The 27839-nt window shown below is 41.4% G+C and overlaps 1 protein-coding gene across 3 annotated transcripts in view; it reads left to right on the forward strand.

Annotated features, from left to right (window-relative positions):
• The first annotated feature begins 430 nt into the window (after positions 1–430).
• LOC138529547 (ly6/PLAUR domain-containing protein 3-like) overlaps positions 431–27839 on the forward strand; it is a 407116-nt gene continuing 379707 nt past the window's right edge. The window contains exon 1 of one of the 3 annotated variants that reach the window (XM_069640840.1): positions 431–811. The gene's annotated coding sequence lies outside the window, so the exon portion shown is untranslated. Of the gene's footprint in view, positions 812–852; positions 1259–10873; positions 11286–27839 lie in introns of those variants that run through there. The other 2 variants (XM_069640842.1, XM_069640843.1) reach the window with 2 other exon arrangements.

Raw genomic sequence — 27839 nt, forward strand, 5'->3', positions numbered from 1 at the left:
ACATTATGCGAGCAGTGGGTAAAACAGCAACATTCGTAGCCCCTGTGTTTGCTTCTGCTATTTACGTTTTAGGCACCTGTGAGGAATTCGACCATCCGCAAAGGGAGAGTGGCTATTTGATTTGTTATTTATTTAAAAGAATGAATGATAGGAGAAAGGTCTAGCATAGCTCACATAGAGAGGAGAAATGAGGGCAAGAAGTGAATGCGGTACAAAAGCTGGATTACAACTTCATGGGCCTGACTCACAAAGTTTTTTTTATATTGGAAAATCCACTTGAAAAAAAACGTGTTGTGAATCAGACCCTATACATATAATAAAACATACTTCCAGATTCCACCAGAGGCGATGCACTGCTGCACACCTGACAATAAAGGAGGGCCAATCTTGCAAAACTCGTCCCTAAGTTTATGTGACTGCACACAGTGTCATTCCATTTAGGTGTGCCTCATCTTGTCGTCAGAATAACTGGCAGGGAGCCCAAACTACAGGAGTTCAAACTCAACAAGAAAGGAGGGGGCGAATAGATCAGCAGCACTGGGAGCCTCCCTTGGGCACGGTTCCCAGCACAAGATAGTCGGCTGTCGAAAAATAAAATAAACAAAAATCAACGTATGGAGGTGAGGGGGGGAAACGTATTCAGAGTACACAGGCAGCCCATGCCCAAGGCTGGCACTGCGAAGCATGGATGGGCGCATCATTTTTGTTCTTCTACTGCAGCCTTGAGCACGAGGGTCCTCAAGCTCCCCCGTCCCTGAACTCAAGCAGTGTGCCCTGAATTCCTGACCGACCCGGAGTGCGTATACTGAAGGTAGGTCCTTCTTCTAAGTCAGATCCTACAGCAAGGTGCTGCCCCTGTGTAGTGGCTTAAAATTGCAGCTTTATTAGTATATTCACCATGCTGCAATCTTGTGTTGCCTTCTCCCCTTAACATGTGCGGGCTGCACCATCTTTGCTCCGTTTTTCCACCTTGCATGATGGCCGCCCTCTTCCTCGGCACAGGAGTGCCTCAGAGGGTTGCCATGGGCACTGTGTCACGTTCCCCGTGATTGGTCTTTGCCTGCACTTAACTGGCCTACCCAGAGCCAGCAGGCGGAAGAGCAGGCCCCCAGCAGCAAGGCCCACACAAGGCCCCATCCTGCCTCCGTACCATTTCTTCTACTGCAGCCTGCAGTGGAAGGGTCGTCGGACTCCCCCCTCCCTGATCTCAAGCAGTGTGCCCTGAATTCCTGACCAGCCTGGAGTGTGTATACTGAAGGTAGGGCCTTTTTCTAAATCGGATTCTACAGCGAGGAGTGGCTTAAAATTGCAGCTTTATTAGTACATTCACCATGCTGCAATCTTGTGTTGCCTTCTCCTCACAGCACGTGCAGGCTGCACCATCTTTGCTCCGTTTATCCACCTAGCAGGATGGCAGCTCTCTTCCTCATCACAGGAGTTCCTCAGATGGTTTCCATGGGAACTGTGTCACGTTACCTGCGATTGGTCTTTGCCTGCTCTTATCTGGTTTACCAGGAGCCGGCAGGGGGAAGAATCAGCCCGAGCACCAAGGCACACACAAGGCCCCTCTCTGGCTCTGTCTGTTGCTGGAGGTTGCCCCCTCCATGACGTGGTGTCTGCATCCTTTTTAGCCCACACTGCACACTGACCAAACTGACTGCATCCCTGCACTCAGGGAACTTCAAGAACGTGCCACCACTCATCACCGGTATGCAGAGCTGATCACTTAAACCCTAAACCCTCCATCTGGGTGCCTGCTGACTCTTGCCTCCCCTTTCTCACAACCTGACTGAAAACTGTCTCTTCCTCCCACTTTTCATGGGTATTTCTGTACATCTCACCTATAGGCCGCTTTCTGCTGCCTACCTGTGCCTAAACCTTTTTGTCCTCCTCACGAAAGCCGTAAACATATTTACCCCCCTTTTGTATGCTGCACTTGTGGTTTTTGGCAATAGAATATCTAGGAATTATTTTTAAAATGGCTGCATCCTTCATTTTGTGCTGTTTTAGTGTTCTTTGGCAAATTGAAATCTAGGTGTGCTTTCAGAATTGCTGCATCCTCCATTTGTGCGGCGTTAGTGCTCTTTGGCAATATCAAATCTAGGTGTGCTTTTAAAATTGCCGCATCCTTCATTTTATGCTGTTTTAGTGCTCTTTGGCAATATCAAATCTAGGTATGCTTTTAAAATTGCTGCATCCTCCATTCTGCGCTGTTTTACTGCTCTTTGGCAAAGTCAAATCTAGGTGTAAATTTAAAACCGCTGCATCCTCCATTCTGTGCTGTTTTAGTGCTCTTTGGCAAATTCAAATCTAGGTGTGCTTTTAAAATTGCTGCATCCTCCTTTCTGTGCTGTTTTAGTGCTCTTTGACAAATTCAAATCTAGGTGTGATTTTAAAACTGCTGCATCCTCCATTCTGTGCTGTTTTAGTGCTCTTTGGTAAATTCAAATCTAGGTGTGCTTTTAAAATTGCAGCATCCTCCATTTTGTGCTGTTTTAGAACTCTTTTACAAATTCAAATCTAGGTGTGCTTTTAGAATTGTTGCAACCACCATTTTGTGCTGTTCTTGTGCTCTTTGGCAATATCAAATCTAGGTATGCTTTTGAAATTGCTACATCCTCCTTGCTGTGCTGTTTTAGTGCTCTTTGGCAAATTCAAATCTAGTTGGGTTTTTAACACTGCTGCATCCTCCATTCTGGGCTGTTTTAGTGCTCTTTGGCAAATTCAAATCTAGGTGTACTTTTAAAATTTCTGCATCCTCCATTTTGTGCGGTTTTAGTGCTCTTGACAAATTCAAATCTAGGTGTGCTTTTGAAATTGCTGCATCCTCCATGCTGTGCTGTTTTAGTGCTCTTTGGCAAATTAAAATCTAGGTGTGCTTTTAAAAATACAACAGCGCCCATTTTGTGCTGTTTTAGTGCTCTTTGACAAAGCCAATTCTAGGTGTGCTTTTATATCGCCCACTGCATTCGGCTGCTAAGCCGCCTGTTGAGTCATTTTGTGTGATGCAGTATCTCCTTCTTTTCTTTTACTCCCCTCTCTAACATCGCTATGGCTCTCTCCATCTCTTCCATCTACTCTAACTGCTATTCTATCACCTGTCCTAGCTCTCTCATGAGGTATGGAAGAAAGAAGTTCAAAATACATCTCCTATCTTCTAACCCTGGCTTACCTATCGCAGACAGCTATGTCAGCGCTACTTTCACACAGATTGTCACGATTTCCTCTTTTTTGTCCCCTCTCCAGACCTATGGACTCTGCATCTGATCTCCACTCTCTCCCCTTTCTCTTCCTCACCTATTAATGGTGGCACTAGACGGGAAGTACTCTTGGCTGACTTCTCATCCTCCAGGTGCATCATTAATGTCCATCGCAATGGCACTATTATGTCTCAGGGTCCTCAACCAAATCTCCTCTTGTTTGACCGGGGCCTGCCGTCTCTCATCAACTTCCTACCCACGCCTGCTTCCCCTCCTTTCTCTCTGCACCTCCTTCACCACCTCCAACGGGTGTTCCACCCCCCCAAACCCCACCTCGGAAAACATTCAAAGACACATCCTCCTGAAGTTGATGAATGGCTCCACTTAGCCACGCTTAATGCTCACTCTGCAATCAAAAAATGTTCTGACATCTGCCTCCTCCTTGAAGACTTTGATCTCAATGTCCTTGCTCTCACCGAGATGTGGTTCAAGGCTAGCTCAGTCACTGCTTTTGACTCCGTTCTCCCATGATGGCTAAAAGATCATCTCTAATCCTCGCCCTAACCGTACTTGTGGCGAGGATCCCTTGATCATCCCTGAGTGGGTCCCTTCTTCCCACATACCCACCCTGCCCTACTCCTCCTTCAAATGCCTTGTCTGCAAGCTTGGCATCTCCTCTACTTCATATCTGGCCATTGCCACTATCTACAGGCTGCATGGCCCTATCTCCCAGTTCCTTTCAGAATGGGTCAATTTCTCCTACTCTCGCCTAATATCTACCTCTAAACTCCTCCTACTGGGTGACTTCAACATCCACCTTGACTCCTCAATCATGGCTTCCACTCTCTCTCTCCCTCTATAATCTCCTTTCTGGTCCTACCGACTCGGTTGTACATACTCTTAATGCCTTCATCAACACTGATCTTTTGCTCTCTTGTCCACTCTCCAACCTGATCTCCTGGTCAGACCACCCACTCCTCTCCTCCCACCTGGGTCCTCTCGGCCCTCTGGCTGTACCTGCCCCAGCACTGCAAGCCTCATTCAAAGACATCTGTCTGATGAAACAGGTGTCAGTTGCTACCTTTGCCTCAACTCCCCCCCCTCCCTCTGCTGAATCAACTTCTGACTCGGCTCTCAACAACCTCCATCTCGCCATCACTAACACTCTCAACATTCTTGTCCCTGTCATGAAGATCCGCCTGAAACCTGCCTCCAAGCATAACACTTGGTATGACTCTGATCTAGCAGCCCTGAAACACAAGCGCAGAGCTGCTGAATGGAAGTGGCAGACCTTAAGCTCATCTTCTGACAAACTGGCCTGTTGCCTTCTCCAAAGGCAATATCGTCTCTCCATTCATTCCAAAAAGAGGGCCCACATCCAGGCTCGCATCTCTGGAGCATCCAAGAACAGGGTTGAACTCTTAAAAATCTGCAAGGAACTAGCCAATCCTTCTGAAGTCTCCACCTCGCCTCTTCCCTCCCAGGCCCTCTGCACTGCACTGGCCACACACTTCACTGCAAAAATTCAAGACATCATGAGTAGTCTTTCTTCCCCCCTTACCCCTCCAAATCTCCCATCTCCTAGCCACCCTTGGCCTCTCATCCTCCCTCACCGTCTCTCTCCTACTTCGCTCCTATCACATTGGAAGAGGTCACCAGAGTTGTCCTTTGTATGAAGGTCTCCACCAAACAGGTCTCACACTGTTCTTTCAGAACTATTAAGGACAACATTGGCTCCCTTGCCCCTGCACTTGCTGATTTATGTAATCATTCTCTCACTACCGGGTCTTTCCCTTCTTCCCTTAAGCACTCCCCTGTGCACCACCTCCTGAAAGTTGGTCTTCCCCCAACTAACCCAGAAATCTGAGCTCATTGGTTGCCTACACAACCATCAATCTGGATTCCGAGCATCCAGAGGCAAAGAAACTGCTCTCCTGAACACCGTGAAGAACTGCTTGCATCTGTTTACTGTAACTCACCCGCTGTTCTCATTCTACTCGATCTCTCCTCTGCTTTCGATACGGTCAACCACTCTATCCTCATAAAGCGGTTCAATGATAACCTGGGTATCTTGGACCGAGCACTAGACTGGCTGACCTTCTTCCTCACTGACCATCACTCCCAGGATATCCTGGGTTCTTTGTCCTTGTTAGGGAGAATTCTCAAGAATGTGCTAATTTGCATTACCTTTTGAGACCCCCAGCAACTTTGCTGGATTTCTGGGATTTTCATTTTTACCTGGAAAGAGTGTGAGCCTTTTTTCCCAATCTTTCATGTATTCTGATGTGTGTTTTACTTTTGTGTTCTTTGGATATGGAATTTTAAAACAACTCTTATGCATCATCTCTTTCTTGTGTGTCACACAGCACCTTCAGTGCAGTGGCACAGGGGTGTCTTTAAGACTCCCCAAGGTTTAAATACCTTCTCTGGGACTGACTACTTTCTCCCAGAGCATGTAAAGTTAAATTGACTATACTAGTCTTTTTAAATTTACAGACCCAGCCAGTGGTCGAAGTGTACAAAAAGAAGTAGTGGAACTATGTTCCTTGCTGGCCTGCACCCACTCCCCACAAGCCCCATCACCACGCCCCCCTCCCAAACACATTACAAAACCCCAAACACTTGAACCTGCTGTTTAAGGGAACGTTCAGTGCAGTGCACTGAAAGTGCAAGCTGTAACGTCTTCCTACACTTTTATTTTAAAACTAAACCATTCCCGGAACGGTTTCTTTTTCTAATAAAAGTATAGGAGCTGTAAAACATCATTTAAAAAAGTAGAGGCACATCGCTCCCGACCGCTCCCGCTCACTTCGACCACTGGACCCAGCACACACTATCTTCCTATAGAGTGCTGGAGGGGTTGCCTAGCATCCCCTGAGTCTAAACACTCATGTAACAATCAAATGTTACCACTTTCTGCTTTAAATGGCTGGTTGCAGTAAACTACCATGATTTTTCCCGGCTGAGAACACCAGTAGCTAAAAATCAGGTCAGCCATGTGCTTCAATATGGCGCCCAAGACCTATCTTTAAAAACAGACGCTGGTTGACTTTTTTTGTTGTTTCTTTTAGAAAAGGTCCTTCTTGTGTTTAACTCTGCACGCCAAACCAGGTTTGGTCCCTTTGTTCGTTGGCCTTTGGCGGGCTTCCGTGCTGAAGCCCTCCTCTGGCGCCTGAGTGTCTGGGGTGGACAGGATGTGAGGGAGGTGCCGAAACTCCCTGTGCTTAGTCTCCTAGGAGACCTGAATGCACTCTTGCGCGATTGGCTGGCTGGCTGTCTGGTAAGGACAGCCCCCCTGCTGTGTGAGTGACAGCCAGGCTGGAGTGAATGGGGGGAAAATGTTTAAAAGCAGGCCTCTAGGACTTGGAAAGCAGAGTCAATCCACAGGAACGAAAGAACCGAAAATGAGCTGAAGGAAGACGACTGCTGTAACTCCTGGTCCACCGGTGAAGCCCTGCTGCAGGTTGGAATTGCCTGAAACTCCATCGACAGAGAAGCCATTGAAGGTTAACTTCTCCCCTTGTGTTTGGTGGGAACAACCAACTCGCAAGTCACCTGGACACCGTCCCTATACTGGTAGAATTTTCTTCAAAATGCTGTTGAAAACCAGATAGCCAGTGGGAAGGAAACCAGTTTGAGGTCTTTAAGGCACTCACACCTTAAACCAACATTTTGCCAAGCTTGTGGCATCTTCCCTGGGCAGTGCTGGAACCTCCCGACGCCCACGTTCTTGTCCTCACGACTGAAGCTCAGGAACAGCGAGATCTGCAGGAACTGCCAGGAACAACTGCCTCAGCTACAGCTCTTCTTCATTTAAAAGGTACTGTGCAAGTGCGGTCAAGAACTCCATTCGGCCGCAGTGAAAGTTTGTGAAACTTTCCCAACTTTGAAGGCTTGTCCTTCCCTAAACCAACATCAACTTCTAAAAATCATGGCAAAGTCTTAACCGTTAACTATCAGAATTGTGCTATCCTATCCAAGACTCTGAAACGTTGACTTTGGCCCAGGCCTATTGAATTGAATTGCTGGTTGTAGTGAACTGAAACTATTTGCCCTACCCTTCAAAGTATTTGTGCTTTTGATTCTTATATCCTTGTCTCTTTACCCCTTTTTAAAGTAACTGAAGTGCCATTTTGCTCCCACTTCAGGGGAGCTGATCTTGTTCAGAAACTGATTGTTTGTGTATTGTAGTATATTAGATTGTGATATTCAGCTGCTCTTGCTAGCGGAATGTTTTCCAACTGACTGTGTATATAAATGTATATTCTTTTACCAAGAAACCTTGAGTATGTGTTTGTTTAAATCACTGTGATTGCTAGTCCTTTGTAAAACCTCTTGCACTGCTCACTTTACTCTTGAGATAAGTTTGGCTGCTCAGCCACTGCTACCACATTACTGTGTAGTACAGGCTTGTACCAAAGGTGAAATTATACTGACACCTGTAATCTTAATTGTGTGTAGTGTTCCCAAAGGGTACTGCATGTGATTCTGCCTAACACTCCTCCCCCACCTCTTTCTCCGCTTGTGGCATTCCCCAGGTCTCTATCCCCTCACCCTGGTTCTTTAACATCTATCTCGCCACGCTTACTCGCCTTATCTCCACTTTCTCCCTGCACTTCCAATGTTATGCAGATGACAGCCAACTCTTTTTCAAACTTCCCTCTGAACCTCTTCCCACTTCCTCTACCATTCCTGACTGCTTGTCTGCTATCCAGGCTTGGTGAAACTCTAATGATTTTTATTTCAATGCCAATAAGACTGGGATCCTTACTATTGGGACTCCTGTTCCTTCTTTCCTCCCTTCATTCTGGCCATCCACTATGGGCTACCCCCTCTCTGAAGCCAGAAACCTTGGAGTCATCTTTGACTCCTCTCTCTCCTTCCTCACATCCAGGACCTTGCCAAGAAGACCCATTTCCAACTCCACCACCTCGGTATTACCCTCCTTTCCTCACTTGTTCCCAGAAACTCAATGTCTCTAGAGCTGTGATATTCTCTAGGCTGGACTACTGCTTCAGCCTCTTCCCTAATCTAGCCTCTTCCTCTCTCTGCCCCTTCCAGCTAATCCAGAATAGGACTTTTCCTTCACCTCAAGCCCAGGGACCATATCTCTCCAGCCCTAAAATCACTCCACTTGCTCCCGGTTACTGCAAGGATCAAATTAAAATCCCTCTGCATCATCCATAAAGCTGCCTGGCGCCTGAGACCACACTATCTACAACTTGCTCTCACAAAATACTCTCCCTTGCGATCTCTCTGTTCTTCCGCCTCCAACTCTCTGCTTGTGAAGCGATTCTCTAAGCAGAGAGCAGATAGCCGATCTCTTTCTTTGGCCGGCTTCCTCCTCTGGAAGATCCTCTCCATCCTGAGCCGGATCTCCACAAATTCCGCAAGTTCCTCAACACTTTCCTCTTCTCCTCCTCCTTACCCTTCTCCCCAAGTCACTGAGATTGGTGGCCTGGGCCCTGGCCTTCCATCAATCACCTGCAGCCTCTGGCGTCACCCTGCACTTGCCTTTGGGCACCCACTGGCCTTTGTTGTCTCACATGCCTGCACTTATTGTACTTGCAGGTGACCACTCTCCTACCAAGTGGTCACTGCCTGGCACTTTCCAGCTGCCCTGCAACTGGCTCTCTGGCACTTCCCCCTCTGTTGACTCTCTTGCAGTTAGCCCCCTCCCCTGTCCCTACTCTCTCTCTGCACTTAGACATTCAGAATGTTCACAAGGCCGAGTAGGACCACGTCTGCCTTTTGCTCATCATTGTTATTTCATTACATTGGGCTTCATTATGAGTAAGGTCATGGCTACCCCCAAACACAGGTCTCCGTCCAGGTCCCGCAAAAGGGGACTTACCGGGCCATTCCGACCTTGGAGGGCCCGGTAAATCCGTTTTGTGGGAACCGGACCCGGTATGTCCCCATTCCCATTTGAGCCCCCATAGGGATTAATGGGAATGGGGAGGATGCTAACAACGGGCCCGTTAATGATGGGCCGTTGTAAGCATCCTGGTCTGCTAGTGGGTCCCTGGCCAGGTGTCTAGAGCAGGACCCATTGCTGTGGGATGTTTTGGCCCACTTTTGCTCTGCCATGCGGCATCACTGCGTTCTGATGGTGCCAAAAATAGCATAATGGCTGCAAAACACTTGTGTGTGCCAAGACCTCTGAAAATCCCACTTTGCAAAGAACAAAAAGATGGCTGCCCAATCTGCCATGCATGTTGTCAGTGGTGGAACAGAGATCTCACTCCTGAAACATGTCACTGGGATCCACCACATGTGAAAATGGAGCACAGAAGGAAAAAGCAGTGCTTTGCTAAAGGAAACCCCAAAATCTTGCTTTAAATCACTGTTTCTGTGTTGCTGAAACTGCAGAATGCCGGTACAAAGCACCCTCAAACATCCAAAATTCTTGCTGGGTGCTACAATTCACTTAGGGTAACAAATCATTGTGAACTTACAATGTCCTGAAAAGCTGAAAGCATAAAGGGATTTCCACAGCAAAAGTGGCCTGCCTGTGAAACTGCCAAAATCTGGGTGCAGTACTCGGGCCACCTGAATGACAGTTGTCAGTAGCCTGCCTGATTAAACTTTAAACATGTACAAACTGAAATGAAATGTTTGCAATCTAAGAGGCCTGTTGTTGAGAGTAACCCAGCTTGAAATTGTTTTGATTCCATGGTTTAAAATCTTGAATAAGTAGTTAGCTGTGATTTGATCCCACAAGTTTGTTTTATGCTAAGGGAAAATTCAACAGAAGTAACAATTAAAGTAAGCTGGCTAAATCTACCAAACCGGAATAACAGCTTTCCTCACAGAGACAAGGCCTCTCCTTCCACCAGGAAATCACACCAAAGCGATAATTATAGGGTTTTGGAAGAACCTGGTCTGCAGTGGGGAAGGAAACAATGGAAAACTGCAAAGCAGGAAATGCTAGGTGTGAGGACAGTCATAAAATGGCCTCTGCCAAGAGACCAGGGAGGAGACTGCTTCTGAACTGAAGGGAGACAAAAAGAGGTGGACCCAAACAGCCATCTGTGGCTGAACATTCACAAAGAACATCTTATTTAAAGACTTCTAACTTACAACTTAAAATTGTCAAAAATACAAGAGTGAAAGAATTGTAAATCTAAATTTTAGCAGCACATTTCAAGAGGCGGCAAGATCATGTGACATGTTCGGGAAACAAACGGCAGAAGATATGATTTTACACCAAATGTATTTCTGCTAGAAGTATGAAACTTTATACACTTATGCCCAGGTTATACCTGCACACTTTTAGACATTTGCTGATAAATTGTACATTGTGTTCCTGATGAAAAGGGTGAAATTCGGTGAAAAGCAGACACAAGATCCCACAGAGACTGGGTTTTGAGGAGTAGCTGCTACACAAAATATGTAATCTGTATATGTGATTGTTATAGAGGTTGCTCACATGTAAATATGTATTATATCAAAAGTAGATTTTGTGTTCAAGAGGCTAGGGGTGGATTCTAAGCCTCATAAGCCCTCACCATAAAGGTGACACACTGTTTATCTCCTCCTATCAAGGCATAGAGGAGACTCTGACTAATCGCCTGTCAAAGGGGCGAGCTTAGGCTAAACCAGCACACACACCTCCTTTATCATAGCATAAATAGAGACAGCAGAGGGCAGATAAGGACAGACGGATTCACTCACTATCCTGATGCTGGTGGAGCATCCTGCTGCAGGACTTTACATCTTCCTTGCTCCAGACTCTAGCAACTTGGCAAAGCAGAAAGGCCCATTGCATAGCTGAACCATTTTCAGCTAAGCCTCAGATTCCAGAATCAGAATACCACAAACCTAAGCAGGCTGCGCTGTACTGCTTGCCTGATGAAAATAAATGTCATCATAACCAAGAAGGGCAGATCCAATCCAATCCTGTGTTGTGCCGTGACCAGAGTGCCTTCCAGATCCAATCCAGTCTGGTGCCGTGCTGTGACCAGAGCGCCTTGTTGAGCCCAATCCGATGCACCTAGCTGTCTGTCCTAAAACCAGATCCAGTTCCCTGAGTAGAATTTTGACAGACCAGAATCCTGATGGTTCCGTTTAAAAACATATCTAGTGAGTATCTATAGCAAGAACTGTGTCACTAGCATATGTACTGTCCATAGTCAATCCCTATCTTAAACCCATCCTATCTTGTATTCAGAACCTGTGTTGTTAGGAGTATTTTTGAATTGTCTGAACTCTCCTATAAACCATCCTATCTTCCTCCTGTGCTAGTATTGTTAAAACTATCTTGGTGCTGATAATTTTTCATCTGAAGAATGCAAGCTCCTCTGCAGGCAGTCACCCTGATCAAGTGGCTGTGTTCTTGTGTGGTATTCGTTTATTCATAGTCATCCTCTAGTGTAAGAAATCCCATTTGTCATTTTAAAAGTGCATTCCTGTTTTCTATTCTTACGCCTATCTCGAAAAAACGACCTCCACTAAGATGTCCATAACTTCCTCGGTTTTTGTGCTAGAAACAATATTTCAACTTCTGCTTGTTGCTAACACCCACAGCTTTGAATCATAACTAAGACCGCATCCCAAATCCATACGGTTCTCCCATTATTGCGATTATCACACAGTGAAAAGTTTGCCATGAATTTTCGGTTAGGGAAATTCTGACACATGTAAAACAGTTTTTGATTGCTCCTGACTTGAATTTTAAGATTTCAAATTGTTTCTTGGTATCAAATTATTGCGTGTGTTTGTGTGCAACCATCCAAAGCGGCTCCCATAAGAATGTATAGCAATTTCAGCAATTTTATACATATTAGTGTTTTTGCCAAGTCCATTCTAAAATAACTTCAAAAGCCATTCTGACAGCTTGACAGTCAATTCTGTCTTTCTCTTGTGTTTGCTGGGGGGAAGTGTGATTTATATTTGGTCTGAATTCTGCCATTCCTGAATACCTGCTCTCTCCTCTTATCTCTTTACATTGCCCATTGGGGGTTGAGGGGTGTGCAGGGGGAACCTCTAACCACAGTGCTATCTGATCTGAACACACATACACAAAATTATTATTTCTGTGCTGAATAGTTTTGCTTACCATTACTCCTTGTGTTTTAAAGAGATTATTTAAATACATAAATAAATATTTTAACTTTTGCAAACCAGCCTGAATCCTGGTTCAGTGTGACGGGGGGGCAGGGTTCCAGGAGAGGCGCGTGATATGAATGGTATATTGTTCAGAATAAAGAACTTTTAGACAACAATAAATAAGGATTTCAGTTGTGCATTACACGCTAGGCGTTGACTTGGATGTGTATTGGATTGAAATCACTTACACTGCAGGCCTTGTAATGTGGCGGCCCGGAATGAACGGTGCCGGTCCCTTACCGGCACCATTCATTCCGCGGCCGCCACACTCCTTAGGAGGCCCATCGTCTTTTTGTGTTAGCTTGTTCCCTCCCCTTTGCCCTGTGGGCATTTTGAAACACAATGTATTGATGTATAAGCACCTTACAAATGCACAATAAATTAAATAAATAAATGCATTGAAGAATTTTTCCCAGTATGACGTGTTTTCCAGAAACTACCATGTTTAATTCAACCCATTCTTTCCTCTGAATGTTTTTGTCTAGTCCGGATTTACTTGCTTAGTTGTTGTTAGTCTTTTTTGTTGTTTGGCGCCCTTAAGCCTACGGGTCCATGGTTTGCGCAGTACAAATCATTAAAGTAAAGTTTAGAAGGCTGTGGCAATTAGAGATGCAACCTATTTGGTCCAGGGTGGAAAGTGATAGCAACCAAAGGCGTTTCTTTGGCACTCCCCCCTCTCCCAGTAGAAAAATACAGCTTAGTGTCTTGTTCACCCCTGGTTAAATTCGGTTGTTGCGTTTATCCCCACCTCATGACCAACAGTGCCTTACAGGCATTCAAAAACCTGCAGTTACCAGTTACCATTGGTACGACCGAGGTGAGATGTGGTACTACTAAACTCTGCGCGATACACTGGCTGACTCTCCCTAGGGTCCCCGGGGGTGGCATTGCCACATGCTCATCTAACTTCCTTAACAGCAACGCCTTGGGTCACAAGTGCAGACTTGACTGGAAAGCCAATCCTGGTTTAGATTTCCAGGAAACTACCTGGGTACTCACCTGCGCTTGCATCACTGAGAGCAGCGTCAGTGTGCATGACAGGCTGATGACGCAGATTATTTGTTTCAGCAACACTGCACCACCTCGAAGCAATTCACGGGAAACTGACTACATATGTTGCAAAATGATGAGGTGGGGTGGGGTGGGAAGAGCTCCCTGGAAAGCCAAACTGCATACTAAAAATTAAATCCTGTCCGGTAGGGGTACATTATATGGAAAAACAGTTGATCCGACAGACCTGGACATTGGTGAAGGTAATGGCACATGTCAGATGGAATGTGACACATGTAGCGTGATCTGGTAGACATATCCTGCCCTTTACGAATGAAAGCTACATCAACTGTCCTGAAAGCCGCCCAGTCCTTCACCTTTCCTTGTAACCAAGACTGAGCTCGCTGTCTGCCGCCGGGATTCATGTTTTCTTTACTGTTTCCAGCATCTTTTGGCTTTCAAATGTTGAATTTAATGTTCATGTAGTACTCACCTTGAAATGTAACAAGATGTACGTTTTGTGTATTCTAGACATCCCTTTAGTATGCCTTGCCAACAAGACTTTGCCAATTTATGTAATGTAAAATTAAAAAAAATGTAAATTAAAACATATTTTGTTAGTCTTAAACTGCCACCTGAAAGTAGAATGAGAAATGCGCTGCTATGCCGCTCGCTTCCATGACAACGTCAGGGGTTTCTTGTATGGCACACCTCTGTCATTGGTATGTATTCTTGACTGAGAGGGCAGTTGCTAGACAGTCCAGGCATCTGACATGCTGAAAGATGGGGTCCCGATGGAGTCCCGATGAGTCGTGCATTGCTTATATCAGAATGTTGTCTACCAAGTGCAAGCTGCGGTCAGGGGCTAGCTCTCAACTGGTGCTGCACGCTTGCCGCTATGGCTAGATTGCGCTGCAATAGGCTGTGATGTGAGCAGGACATTAGATGACATGTAGTGCTAACCCTTACTGGTATTGAGTGCCTCGCGGCTCCCTGTGTGGGGAGAGTGACACCAGTCCAACACAGAGTGCAAGTGCGAAGGTTGGAGTTCTTTAGATTCAAGTGTACATGTGGGGGTGGAGCCCGAGCTGTGCTCCATCCATCAAGCAGCTTGCTGGGCCTCTGTATGCTAGAGATATGTGGTGGCCAATGGGGCTCTGAAGACTCGAAATAGAGATGACCTCATGTTAATGTACAGGACCGCAGTAAGAGATTGTCGAAACCATGTGGAGATGCGTGCATGTGATGGAGAGCAGTAACTGTACAGGGCATAGGATGTTTCACATCTTGTGTGAATATATAGGTTAACACTAAACAGTAATGCATCTATGATAATTCAACAAAACTAAAATAAGGATAATGAGGTGATAACAACCACCAGATTGTGCTGACCCTGGCGGTAATGGCCCACTTGCTCAGGTTGATGGCTTGCCCATAGCTGGGGCCCTTAACTAGAGATGTGCAGTACCATTATCAAAAGATTGGGCAGCCCTGGTTGTTGTTATCACCATTATTATTCATAGGAAGCAAGTGGTAAAGGCTTTATGCACATTTTTTTAAAAAAAGAACACTTACCATAGCTATCTGTGATGCTGCTCCTTTTATTATATTAATTCGGGTGTTTATTGAGTGTGTTCCTAGCTTCGCCAAGCAACAGAGTGCTTTACAATCATAAGGGGAAGAGGACAGTGAGGGCAGCAGAGTAAAAGGGAGTGAGGAGCTAACAGGGGGGGAGAAGGTGGGCCATTGGCAGCAAGGGATCTACAATCAACCACGGGTGGAAACAGTGAGGAGCAGATCATTGAGTCTCAAGAAGGGTGGGGAGTTCAGGGTGTGTGGATCTGGGTGTTAAGGGGGAGCCATTAGTTGAAGAGGAAGATCTTGAGCTCTTTCCGGAACTGTAAAATTGATGGGGCAAGTCTGACGGTCATGGGGAGGAGATTTCAGAGTCTTGCAGCATAGACAGGCTCTTTCCTTCCTCCACCGTTGTAATTGAAGTCTGCATATTTTGTTACTTTTGGGGGATTTACAGGCCTCTGTAGATGCTGAGTTTCTCAGTGAGGAAGCTTGGAGACTTCAAGATAACAGCCTTGTAGATGATGCATCAGGATTTGAAGATGATACAGGCTTGCAGTGGGATGTGATAGAATTTTAGAGTCCTTTAATGAGCCTTGCTGCAGCACGCGGGACACATTTTAGGGGTGCCAGCATAGTTGCCGGAAGGTCTTCCAAAAGCGCATTGCCACCATCCAGGTAGTAGAGGAGCAAGACTTGTACAGTGGATCTGAAGTTGTTTTCTGGGATGAAGAGCTTGATATTCTGAAGGAGAGAAATTTGGTACCACATTGTTTGTGTCTTCCCTACTATGTGCATTTTGCATGTGAGGTGCCTATCAATGTTGAAGCCAAGGGACTTTGCACACATGGCCAGATGGGGTGTCAATTCCCCGAGGTTCCCAGCAGAGAGCCAGGTGTGGATGTTAGGGTGTACGGTGTGGTTGGTTACCAGCAGGAATTCAGGCTTGGAGGGGTGAAGGATCAGCTAAGCACTGTACATCAAGGACTCGATCAATGTGAGGCAGGCCTTGAGTCTGTGGATGTCTTCAATGGAGGATATCTTGAGGTAGATCTGCATGTTTTCTGCATATTGGTGAATGTGGATGTTATGTTGAGTGAGGTGGTTCAGAGTGGTTCATGTAAAGATTGAAGATCTCGGGGTACAGGATGGATCCTTGTGGGACTCCACAGGTGAGGGGTAGAATTGGTGAGTTGGAAGAATGCATTTGTATGAACTGTTGGTGATTCCCATGGTAGGATTTGATGAAATATTTGACTGGTTAATTGTCACCAGTCTACTGGAAGGACTCGTGTGGATATCCCACTAAATTTCTTTTTATTTATTTTGTATAGAAATTTTTTATGTTTGATTTCTTCAATAATTCTTGAGAAAATATTGATAATTCCGATGAATTTATGGTAAAAATGTTTTTATTCAATCATTTGTATTTTTGTGAGGCCTTTAGCAAACATTATACTGTTCAATGCATTTCGGTCAATAATAGACCTTCATCAGGAACTGTTAATAGTAAAGAAAAGAATAAATAAATAATTAACTCGAGTTTTTGTGTAATTTTGCATTAACAAAAGAAATAATCATATATTCTGAATTGTGACTATACATATTATGAAAAGAGTACCTGTGTAAAACGTTGCTTCAAATCCTTGGCCTGATTTACTATATTTCCTTATTGGTAATTCCAATTTCTCTTCACTCAAGCACGTTTGTTTATGTTAGCCGTTGCATGTCTTTTAGTGTCACTTCTTTAAACTTCCTGGTAATATAAATAGTGACCAAAATATGTGCAAGTTCTAACAAATATCATATATAAACTATTCTGTCGGTTAAAGTTCACCCTCCCCACAGGGGGAGTCTTACCTGTTGTGTAAATCAAAGTAATAGCATCCGGGCACCTTGCTCGCGTGAAAACGCGTTGCTGGTTGTCCCGTTTGCTTTTATGTTGAAAAAATGGCGCCGGCACGCAACGCGGTGACGTTATCACCGTGATGACGTCATCACGCGCCGGCGGCCATTTTGAATTAGTCAAAAATCATTGTTGGATCATTGTATATAGTTATGTACATATGTGAAGCTCTTTAAATGAAACCTTCTCATTGTTAAACTCTAAGGGAACCTCCTAAGATTCAACATACTTGATTCAACATACTTGATAATTCGATAAAAGAATAAACCCAAATCGAAGGCATGATTTAGTGGCTATGTAGACTATAATTACTCCATTTAGAGTGTTACATGTGTTTTCTAAGTTATTAGAACACAACAATATACATTTGATCTTTTTCAATATGAATTGCTAATGATATAGGTGACTTACTTGCTTATTAGAACTCTATTACCATGTGATTCAACTTTCTACACACATTATTAAACATGTTATGGTTAACAACATACTTACGTTCTGAAATGCAAAGTATAATTTCAACTTTATAATTGCCTTTAAAGAAAACATGCAAAATTACATTCCTCGTTGAGACCATCCGGCTGCATGGAGTTAAGTTTTTCAATCCAGAGAGTTTCTTTCTGGTTTAAAAGTCTGTTAATGTCCACTCTCTGTCCTTGGGGAACTTCCAGTACATCCAAAATTTGAAATTTCAATTGTGCTATCTGGTGCTGAGCTTCTTTGAAATGTCTCGCTACCGGGGATTTGATGTTGCCTGTGCGAATGTTAGAATGATGTTCATTCCATCTGATTTTCGCTTTGCGAGCAGTTTGTCCCACATAAAATTTGCCACATGGGCACTTAATACTGTATATAACGTTCATGGTGTCACATGTTGCAAATTTTTTCAAGTAGATTTTACGACCTGTTTTTGGGTGGAATACAACATCCCCCTTCTGGACCATATTGCAATTTGAACAATTTAAACATGGATAAGTTCCCTTCTTTGTAGTTCTTTGTTTTTGTTCTTGAGAGTCACTACGTATAAGCATATCCTAATGTTCTGTCTTCTGATAAGAAATGCCTTGTGTTAGGATCTATTGTACTAGAACTTCCTCCAGTATCTTTTATAGAATTGAGAATAGCATTGGCCTCTTCGGGAGTAAAACCCAATATTTCTGCTTCCTTGTTCGTTAAACCACTTAATTCTTCATATGACATTCTTATTCTCGCTTTAAAAGTTCAGTGTGCCTCTCACTCGTTATGCAAATCAAATTGACTATGTCCAAATAAGAGAAAGAGTGGGCACTACTTTTCAGTTAATAAGGTAGTCTGCACTTGATAAGGTATTTAGTCCTGTCGCCAGATTCCTCCCCGTTGCTTAGGGAGGTAAAAAGTGTTAAATGAAATATTTGACTGGTTAATTGTCACCAGTCTACTGGAAGGACTCGTGTGGATATCCCACTAAATTTCTTTTTATTTATTTTGTATAGAAATTTTTTATGTTTGATTTCTTCAATAATTCTTGAGAAAATATTGATAATTCCGATGAATTTATGGTAAAAATGTTTTTATTCAATCATTTGTATTTTTGTGAGGCCTTTAGCAAACATTATACTGTTCAATGCATTTCGGTCAATAATAGACCTTCATCAGGAACTGTTAATAGTAAAGAAAAGAATAAATAAATAATTAACTCGAGTTTTTGTGTAATTTTGCATTAACAAAAGAAATAATCATATATTCTGAATTGTGACTATACATATTATGAAAAGAGTACCTGTGTAAAACGTTGCTTCAAATCCTTGGCCTGATTTACTATATTTCCTTATTGGTAATTCCAATTTCTCTTCACTCAAGCACGTTTGTTTATGTTAGCCGTTGCAAGTCTTTTAGTGTCACTTCTTTAAACTTCCTGGTAATATAAATAGTGACCAAAATATGTGCAAGTTCTAACAAATATCATATATAAACTATTCTGTCGGTTAAAGTTCACCCTCCCCACAGGGGGAGTCTTACCTGTTGTGTAAATCAAAGTAATAGCATCCGGGCACCTTGCTCGCGTGAAAACGCGTTGCTGGTTGTCCCGTTTGCTTTTATGTTGAAAAAATGGCGCCGGCACGCAACGCGGTGACGTTATCACCGTGATGACGTCATCACGCGCCGGCGGCCATTTTGAATTAGTCAAAAATCATTGTTGGATCATTGTATATAGTTATGTACATATGTGAAGCTCTTTAAATGAAACCTTCTCATTGTTAAACTCTAAGGGAACCTCCTAAGATTCAACATACTTGATTCAACATACTTGATAATTCGATAAAAGAATAAACCCAAATCGAAGGCATGATTTAGTGGCTATGTAGACTATAATTACTCCATTTAGAGTGTTACATGTGTTTTCTAAGTTATTAGAACACAACAATATACATTTGATCTTTTTCAATATGAATTGCTAATGATATAGGTGACTTACTTGCTTATTAGAACTCTATTACCATGTGATTCAACTTTCTACACACATTATTAAACATGTTATGGTTAACAACATACTTACGTTCTGAAATGCAAAGTATAATTTCAACTTTATAATTGCCTTTAAAGAAAACATGCAAAATTACATTCCTCGTTGAGACCATCCGGCTGCATGGAGTTAAGTTTTTCAATCCAGAGAGTTTCTTTCTGGTTTAAAAGTCTGTTAATGTCCACTCTCTGTCCTTGGGGAACTTCCAGTACATCCAAAATTTGAAATTTCAATTGTGCTATCTGGTGCTGAGCTTCTTTGAAATGTCTCGCTACCGGGGATTTGATGTTGCCTGTGCGAATGTTAGAATGATGTTCATTCCATCTGATTTTCGCTTTGCGAGCAGTTTGTCCCACATAAAATTTGCCACATGGGCACTTAATACTGTATATAACGTTCATGGTGTCACATGTTGCAAATTTTTTCAAGTAGATTTTACGACCTGTTTTTGGGTGGAATACAACATCCCCCTTCTGGACCATATTGCAATTTGAACAATTTAAACATGGATAAGTTCCCTTCTTTGTAGTTCTTTGTTTTTGTTCTTGAGAGTCACTACGTATAAGCATATCCTTAATGTTCTTGCTTCTGGTATAAGCAAACATTGGTGGAGTAGTGTAAAGATATCCCAATGTTCTGTCTTCTGATAAGAAATGGCAATGTTTCAGTACAATTTTCTTGACTTTGTTGCTTTCTAAAGAGTATTTAGTAACATAGATAAGCGGAGTTTCTTTGGTTATTGGTGTTTTTGCAAGGATCTCTTGTCTGTTGATTGTGGTCACTTTAGAAATGGATTTGTTAATCTCTTGTGTTGAATACCCTCTTTGTGCAAATCTTATTGCCATCTCTTTGATTTGTTTTTCACATTCCACTTCATCTTGCACTATCTTCTTAACTCTTAACATTTGGCTGTAAGGAAGACTGGTGAGTGTGTTCTGAGGGTGAAAACTTAAACGATGTAATAAGTTGTTACGATCACTGGATTTATGATATAGAGTAGTGACAAGCTTAGAATCTTGATTTGACACAGTGACGTCCAAGAAACTCACTTCCTTTGTGCTATGAGTTGTCGTAAATTGTATATGTGTGTCAATGGTGTTGAGAAATCCTGTGAATTGTATGAACTGTTCTTCACTTCCCTGCCAGATTCTGAATACATCGTCGATATATCTTCCCCAGTATTGAAGATGTTGTTTCCAGATATCATGATTTAATATATGTTCTGTTTCAAATTTATACATGAAGCTATTAGCATAGCTTGGCGCCATTGTGGCTCCCATGGAGGTACCGCTTGTGTTCAAATAATATTGATCACGATATCTGAAGTATGAGTTTTGTGAGATGAAATCTAGAAGGATCATTAGAAATTCTTTTGATGCTTCTACCCCTCTGGTGTTTAATAAGAGCCATTCCACTGCTTCTTGTCCTTGGTTATGTGGAATTGAGGTATATAAGCTACGTACATCTGCAGTAAATAAGATGATGTTGTCATTCGTGGATATGTTGGTAAGAATATTCAGAAAATGAGTAGTGTCCTTGATGTAAGTATTGGTATTTTGTATTATCGGTTGCAAAAAATAATCCAGGTATGTTCCTAAAGGTTGTAGAATACTGTTGGTGGCTGATACGATTGGTCTACCTGGTGGTCACATACACGACTGAATCCCAGGAAAACCTAGTAGTCAATTTGTCCAAATATCAATTGTCTAAAGAAGAAAATACTCTACTACAGAAAGGACTTAATTTTGTCCCAACGTATCATTCTACTTTGTTTGAAAAGAAAATAGAACTCTTTAAATTTTCAAGAAAGCTTAGACTAAAAGCATTCTTTGCAACAATTGAAGAAGACAACATAGAACAGTCAATACCAGAAATTGAGTACAAAGAATTCAAACCCAAGAGTACTTTCATACCTCCTGTTAATTATCCTATAATCGATCTGTTTCAAAGAATGGTTACTACTGATTTGAAGAAGCTTTCATATAAACCACCACGACACGGTAACTTTAGTAAAAGAGACTTGAGCACCATTCGAAGATTATTTTCAAACAATAACATAACATTTAAACCTGCTGACAAAGGAGGAGCGATGGTAATCCAAGACACGGAAGATTATCATCAGGAATGTATGCAACAACTTATGGATAGGTCAGTATACCAACCTATAGATAAAGATCCAATTGATGAGATTCAACAGAACTTGGAATATATATTAGATCTAGCGGAGAGTAACAAATGGATTACAGAAAAGACTAGATGTTTCTTAACCGTTGCGAGTCCAAGAACACCAGTGTTTTACACTATCCCTAAGATCCATAAAACACTAACAAAACCACCAGGTAGACCAATCATATCAGCCACCAACAGTATTCTACAACCTTTAGGAACATACCTGGATTATTTTTTGCAACCGATAATACAAAATACCAATACTTACATCAAGGACACTACTCATTTTCTGAATATTCTTACCAACATATCTACGAATGACAACATCATCTTATTTACTGCAGATGTACGTAGCTTATATACCTCAATACCACATAACCAAGGACAAGAAGCAGTGGAATGGCTCTTATTAAACACCAGAGGGGTAGAAGCATGAAAAGAATTTCTAATGCTCCTTCTAGATTTCATCTCACAAAACTCATACTTCAGATATCGTGATCAATATTATTTGCAGACAAGCGGTACCTCCATGGGAGCCACAATGGCGCCAAGCTATGCTAATAGCTTCATGTATAAATTTGAAACAGAACATATATTAAATCATGATATCTGGAAACAACATCTTCAATACTGGGGAAGATACATCGACGATGTATTCGGAATCTGGCAGGGAAGTGAAGAACAGTTCATACAATTCACAGGATTTCTCAACACCATTGACACACATATACAATTTACAACAACTCATAGCACAAAGGAAGTGAGTTTCTTGGACGTCACTGTGTCAAATCAAGATTCTAAGCTTGTCACTACTCTATATCGTAAATCCAGTGATCGTAACAACTTATTACATCGTTTAAGTTTTCACCCTCAGAACACTCTCACCAGTCTTCCTTACAGCCAAATGTTAAGAGTTAAGAAGATAGTGCAAGATGAAGTGGAATGTGAAAAACAAATCAAAGAGATGGCAATAAGATTTGCACAAAGAGGGTATTCAACAAAAGAGATTAACAAATCCATTTCTAAAGTGACCACAATCAACAGACAAGAGATCCTTGCAAAACACCAATAACCAAAGAAACTCCGCTTATCTATGTTACTAAATACTCTTTAGAAAGCAACAAAGTCAAGAAAATTGTCCTGAAACATTGGCATTTCTTATCAGAAGACAGAACATTGGGATATCTTTACACTACTCCACCAATGTTTGCTTATACCAGAAGCAAGAACATTAAGGATATGCTTATACGTAGTGACTCTCAAGAACAAAAACAAAGAACTACAAAGAAGGGAACTTATCCATGTTTAAATTGTTCAAATTGCAATATGGTCCAGAAGGGGGATGTTGTATTCCACCCAAAAACAGGTCGTAAAATCTACTTGAAAAAATTTGCAACATGTAACACCATGAACGTTATATACAGTATTAAGTGCTCATGTGGCAAATTTTATGTGGGACAAACTGCTCGCAAAGCGAAAATCAGATGGAATGAACATTGTTCTAACATTCGCACAGGCAACATCAAATCCCTGGTAGCGAGACATTTCAAAGAAGCTCAGCACCAGATAGCACAATTGAAATTTCAAATTTTGGATGTACTGGAAGTTCCCCAAGGACAGAGAGTGGACATTAACAGACTTTTAAACCAGAAAGAAACTCTCTGGATTGAAAAACTTAACTCCATGCAGCCGGATGGTCTCAACGAGGAATGTAATTTTGCATGTTTTCTTTAAAGGCAATTATAAAGTTGAAATTATACTTTGCATTTCAGAACGTAAGTATGTTGTTAACCATAACATGTTTAATAATGTGTGTAGAAAGTTGAATCACATGGTAATAGAGTTCTAATAAGCAAGTAAGTCACCTATATCATTAGCAATTCATATTGAAAAAGATCAAATGTATATTGTTGTGTTCTAATAACTTAGAAAACACATGTAACACTCTAAATGGAGTAATTATAGTCTACATAGCCACTAAATCATGCCTTCGATTTGGGTTTATTCTTTTATCGAATTATCAAGTATGTTGAATCAAGTATGTTGAATCTTAGGAGGTTCCCTTAGAGTTTAACAATGAGAAGGTTTCATTTAAAGAGCTTCACATATGTACATAACTATTTACAATGATCCAACAACGATTTTTGACTAATTCAAAATGGCCGCCGGCGCGCGATGACGTCATCACGTTGATGATGTCACCGCGTTGCGTGCCGGCGCCATTTTTTCAACATAAAAGCAAACGGGACAACCAGCAACGCGTTTTCACGCGAGCAAGGTGCCCGGATGCTATTACTTTGATTTACACAACAGGTAAGACTCCCCCTGTGGGGAGGGTGAACTTTAACCGACAGAATAGTTTATATATGATATTTGTTAGAACTTGCACATATTTTGGTCACTATTTATATTACCAGGAAGTTTAAAGAAGTGACACTAAAAGACATGCAACGGCTAACATAAACAAACGTGCTTGAGTGAAGAGAAATTGGAATTACCAATAAGGAAATATAGTAAATCAGGCCAAGGATTTGAAGCAACGTTTTACACAGGTACTCTTTTCATAATATGTATAGTCACAATTCAGAATATATGATTATTTCTTTTGTTAATGCAAAATTACACAAAAACTCGAGTTAATTATTTATTTATTCTTTTCTTTACTATTAACAGTTCCTGATGAAGGTCTATTATTGACCGAAATGCATTGAACAGTATAATGTTTGCTAAAGGCCTCACAAAAATACAAATGATTGAATAAAAACATTTTTACCATAAATTCATCGGAATTATCAATATTTTCTCAAGAATTATTGAAGAAATCAAACATAAAAAATTTCTATACAAAATAAATAAAAAGAAATTTAGTGGGATATCCACACGAGTCCTTCCAGTAGACTGGTGACAATTAACCAGTCAAATATTTCATTTAACACTTTTTACCTCCCTAAGCAACGGGGAGGAATCTGGCGACAGGACTAAATACCTTATCAAGTGCAGACTACCTTATTAACTGAAAAGTAGTGCCCACTCTTTCTCTTATTTGGACATAGTCAATTTGATTTGCATAACGAGTGAGAGGCACACTGAACTTTTAAAGCGAGAATAAGAATGTCATATGAAGAATTAAGTGGTTTAACGAACAAGAAAGCAGAAATATTGGGTTTTACTCCCGAAGAGGCCAATGCTATTCTCAATTCTATAAAAGATACTGGAGGAAGTTCTAGTACAATAGATCCTAACACAAGAATTAAAACACTGGAACGCCTTATACGTAAAGAGATAAACAGGAAATTACATGCTGTTACACTTACCAAGTACTATAAAGCACAAAGAATTCCGAGAGGTTTGAGGATTCCTCTGAGACCCACCCTATGTAAGGAGAGTCATGAATTTGTAAAAAAGTGGGAACAAATTTTGAACAGATGCTCTTTAGATCTAATATTATTAACAATACAGGAGCTTTCCAAAGAACTTGATAAATTAGCATCAGAAATTCAAGATATTCAAACAGAATTAACTGAAGCATTAAGTGTTACCGATTTAGACAAGATTTTAGAAGATATTAACAACAATCTTGCTGAATATCGAACGGAATTAGAAACTAAGAAATTGCGAAAATATCGTAGAGACACGTACGATTATGTGAACGATGAGGTTTACACTTGGATGAACAAATTTAATCAGAGATTAACTCCAAAAAATTCCACAAGCTCATCAGATCCAGAAACAAGTGGATCAGAGCTGACGAACGCTGAGCGACAAGACGCAGGAGAAGGTACTAGTACAGGCGATCAACGCCCAACAGGAAGAGGCATTAACTTTAGAGGTACTTTTTTAGACAGAGACCAACGCGGAAGAGGACAATGAGGGGACGCAGACAGAAATCGACAACGTCCACATACACAACTGAATCCCAGGAAAACCTAGTAGTCAATTTGTCCAAATATCAATTGTCTAAAGAAGAAAATACTCTACTACAGAAAGGACTTAATTTTGTCCCAACGTATCATTCTACTTTGTTTGAAAAGAAAATAGAACTCTTTAAATTTTCAAGAAAGCTTAGACTAAAAGCATTCTTTGCAACAATTGAAGAAGACAACATAGAACAGTCAATACCAGAAATTGAGTACAAAGAATTCAAACCCAAGAGTACTTTCATACCTCCTGTTAATTATCCTATAATCGATCTGTTTCAAAGAATGGTTACTACTGATTTGAAGAAGCTTTCATATAAACCACCACGACACGGTAACTTTAGTAAAAGAGACTTGAGCACCATTCGAAGATTATTTTCAAACAATAACATAACATTTAAACCTGCTGACAAAGGAGGAGCGATGGTAATCCAAGACACAGAAGATTATCATCAGGAATGTATGCAACAACTTATGGATAGGTCAGTATACCAACCTATAGATAAAGATCCAATTGATGAGATTCAACAGAACTTGGAATATATATTAGATCTAGCGCAGAGTAACAAATGGATTACAGAAAAGACTAGACGTTTCTTAACCGTTACGAGTCCAAGAACACCAGTGTTTTACACTATCCCTAAGATCCATAAAATACTAACAAAACCACCAGGTAGACCAATCGTATCAGCCACCAACAGTATTCTACAACCTTTAGGAACATACCTGGATTATTATTTGCAACCGATAATACAAAATACCAATACTTACATCAAGGACACTACTCATTTTCTGAATATTCTTACCAACATATCCACGAATGACAACATCATCTTATTTACTGCAGATATACGTAGCTTATATACCTCAATTCCACATAACCAAGGACAAGAAGCAGTGGAATGGCTCTTATTAAACACCAGAGGGGTAGAAGCATCAAAAGAATTTCTAATGATCCTTCTAGATTTCATCTCACAAAACTCATACTTCAGATATCGTGATCAATATTATTTGCAGACAAGCGGTACCTCCATGGGAGCCACAATGGCGCCAAGCTATGCTAATAGCTTCATGTATAAATTTGAAACAGAACATATATTAAATCATGATATCTGGAAACAACATCTTCAATACTGGGGAAGATACATCGACGATGTATTCGGAATCTGGCAGGGAAGTGAAGAACAGTTCATACAATTCACAGGATTTCTCAACACCATTGACACACATATACAATTTACGACAACTCATAGCACAAAGGAAGTGAGTTTCTTGGACTTCACTGTGTCAAATCAAGATTCTAAGCTTGTCACTACTCTATATCGTAAATCCAGTGATCGTAACAACTTATTACATCGTTTAAGTTTTCACCCTCAGAACACTCTCACCAGTCTTCCTTACAGCCAAATGTTAAGAGTTAAGAAGATAGTGCAAGATGAAGTGGAATGTGAAAAACAAATCAAAGAGATGGCAATAAGATTTGCACAAAGAGGGTATTCAACAAAAGAGATTAACAAATCCATTTCTAAAGTGACCACAATCAACAGACAAGAGATCCTTGCAAAAACACCAATAACCAAAGAAACTCCGCTTATCTATGTTACTAAATACTCTTTAGAAAGCAACAAAGTCAAGAAAATTGTCCTGAAACATTGGCATTTCTTATCAGAAGACAGAACATTGGGATATCTTTACACTACTCCACCAATGTTTGCTTATACCAGAAGCAGGAACATTAAGGATATGCTTATATGTAGTGACTCTCAAGAACAAAAACAAAGAACTACAAAGAAGGGAACTTATCCATGTTTAAATTGTTCAAATTGCAATATGGTCCAGAAGGGGGATGTTGTATTCCACCCAAAAACAGGTCGTAAAATCTACTTGAAAAAATTTGCAATATGTGACACCATGAACGTTATATACAGTATTAAGTGCCCATGTGGCAAATTTTATGTGGGACAAACTGCTCGCAAAGCGAAAATCAGATGGAATGAACATCGTTCTAACATTCGCACAGGCAACATCAAATCCCTGGTAGCGAGACATTTCAAAGAAGCTCAGCACCAGATAGCACAATTGAAATTTCAAATTTTGGATGTACTGGAAGTTCCCCAAGGACAGAGAGTGGACATTAACAGACTTTTAAACCAGAAAGAAACTCTCTGGATTGAAAAACTTAACTCCATGCAGCCGGATGGTCTCAACGAGGAATGTAATTTTGCATGTTTTCTTTAAAGGCAATTATAAAGTTGAAATTATACTTTGCATTTCAGAACGTAAGTATGTTGTTAACCATAACATGTTTAATAATGTGTGTAGAAAGTTGAATCACATGGTAATAGAGTTCTAATAAGCAAGTAAGTCACCTATATCATTAGCAATTCATATTGAAAAAGATCAAATGTATATTGTTGTGTTCTAATAACTTAGAAAACACATGTAACACTCTAAATGGAGTAATTATAGTC

This window comes from Ambystoma mexicanum, chromosome 1q (genome assembly GCF_040938575.1).
Source record: "Ambystoma mexicanum isolate Mex_15411 chromosome 1q, UKY_AmexF1_1, whole genome shotgun sequence".
In the NCBI taxonomy this organism is placed as follows: domain Eukaryota; kingdom Metazoa; phylum Chordata; class Amphibia; order Caudata; family Ambystomatidae; genus Ambystoma; species Ambystoma mexicanum.